Source organism: Haematobia irritans, chromosome 4 (assembly GCF_050003625.1).
Source record: "Haematobia irritans isolate KBUSLIRL chromosome 4, ASM5000362v1, whole genome shotgun sequence".
Lineage (NCBI taxonomy): Eukaryota > Metazoa > Arthropoda > Insecta > Diptera > Muscidae > Haematobia > Haematobia irritans.
Window position 1 is genome coordinate 37,116,359 of NC_134400.1, and position 2,353 is coordinate 37,118,711.

The following is a 2,353-nucleotide window of genomic DNA, read 5'->3' on the forward strand; positions in this document are numbered from 1 at the left end:
ATCTGGTGTTGGATTATATGTAGGCCATAAATAATTATGGATCGATATGGCAAATTTTTTGCATGGTTGTTAGATGCCAATATACTGACTCACGTACCAAATATAAGCTGAATCGAATTAAATTTGCTCATTGAATTGGCTTCGGAAGCCAAATCTGGGAATCGGATTATATGAAAGTTATAGCAAAAGAATAATCCGACATGGTAACATAATTTTATGTGAAAGCAGAGCATATTAATAGGTGCCTACCACGGTTGCCACAGTTGCTAGAATTCTACCAAATTTGGTAGATTGGTAGAATTCTTGATGTTTTGGTAGATTTTCCATAATATTTCTCATTCCCTAAGTTTTCTATAGAAAAAAATTTACAAAATATTCTATATTAATAAATTTTCTATATTAATAAATAAAATTATGACTATTTCTATAGAAATAAAATCTTAACAAAATTTTCTAGAGAAATAAAATTTTGACAGAATTGTCTATAGGAATAAAATTTTGACAAAATTTTTTATACAAATTAAATTTTGACAAAATTTTCTATAGAAATAAAATTTTGACAAAATTTTCTATAGAAATAAAATTTTGACAAAATTATCTACAGAAATAAATTTTCTACAGGAATAAAATTTCGACAAAATTTTATATAGAAATAAATTTTAGACAAAATTTTCTTTAGGAATAAAATTTTGAAAACTTTTTCTATAGAAATAAATTTAGAAAAAATTTTCTTTAGGAATAAAATTTTGAAAAAAATTTCACAAAATTTTCTATAGAAATAAATTTTAGACAAAATTTTCTTTAGAAATAAAATATTGACAAAATTTTCTATAGAAATAAATTTTAGACAAAATTTTCTATCGAAAAAAATTTCAGACAAAATTTTCTATAGAAATAAAATTTTAGACAAAATTTTCTATAGCAACAAATTTTAGACAAAATGTTCTATAGAAACAAATTTTAGACAAAATTTTCTTTAGAAATAAAATTTTGACAAAGTTGACAAAAACTGACAGTCAAATGTTGACAAAATTTTCTATAGAAATAAAATTTTGACAAAATTTTCTATTTCAACTCACTCGGATGAAATTGGCTCCTCCAAGAGGCTCCAAAACCAAATCTCGGGATCGGTTTATATGGGGGCTATAAATAATTATGGACTGATATGGACCACTTTTGGCATGGTTGTTAAATATCATATACTACCACCACGAACCAAATTTCAACCAGATCGGATGAATTTTGCTTTTCCAAAAGGCACCGGAGGTCAAATCTGGCGATCGGTTTATATGGGAGCTATATATAATTATGGACTGGTAGGAACCAATTCCTGCATGGTTGTTGGATACCATATACTAACATCACGTACCAAATTTCAACCGAATGGGAAGAATTTTGCTCTTCCAAGGTGCTTCGGAGGTCAAATCTGGGGATCGGTTTATATGGGGCCTATAAATATATATCCATGGTTAAATATAATTTGTTGAGTTATTTAAAGCCTTTAAAAATTCACATTCACTTGTATGTTAGACTTGCTTATAATATTCACGTAGTACTTGTCTAGATCACTCTGGCTTCCCTTCAGTTGTCGAATAAATCTTTCGCTTTTTATTAAAGATTTCCGTGGAGAGGAGCACTCTAATGAGTCTAAAATAATTTTTGCAGGCCTACGACTCTACGGTTGCGGGCCATTATTAATAAATTTGAATTATTGTTATGATTTAAGGAAAATAATTAACGAGAAAAAAATTTCGATTTTATCCAACTGATTGATACTTTAGACAGCATCAGGGATGGAAGATACAATTTTTAAGAAAGTAAAAAAAAGGATTTTTTTTATATATATAATAATGGACTGATAGGAACCAATTCCTGCATGGTTGTTCGATACCTTTACTAACTTCACGTACCAAATTTCAACCGAATGGGAAGAATTTTGCTCTTCCAAGGTGCTCTGGAGGTCAAATCTGGGGATCGGGGTATATGGGGCCTATATAGAATTATGGACCGATATCGACCAATTTTTGCATGGGTGTTTGAGGCCATATATTAACACCACGTACCAAATTTCAACTGAATCAGATGCATTTTGGTCTTCCAAGGGGCTTCGGAGGTCAAATCTGGTGATCGGTTTATATGGGGGCTATATATAATTATGGACCAATTTTTGCATGGTCACTAGAGACCATATAATAACATCATGTACCAAATTTCAGCCGGATCGGATGAAATTTATTTCTTTTAGGGGCTCTGCAAGCCAAATTGGGGGATCGGTTTAAATGGGGCTATATATAATTATGGACCGATGTGGACCAATTTTTGCATGGTTGTTAGAGATCATATACTAACACCA

At 30.4% G+C, this 2,353-nt stretch overlaps 1 non-coding gene across 1 annotated transcript; it reads left to right on the forward strand.

Moving 5' to 3' along the window:
* The first annotated feature begins 1,565 nt into the window (after positions 1-1,565).
* On the forward strand, positions 1,566-1,683 carry LOC142237326 (U5 spliceosomal RNA). The gene has a single exon (XR_012722459.1). It is a non-coding gene; the product is annotated as a U5 spliceosomal RNA (small nuclear RNA).
* The last annotated feature ends 670 nt before the right edge of the window (positions 1,684-2,353 follow it).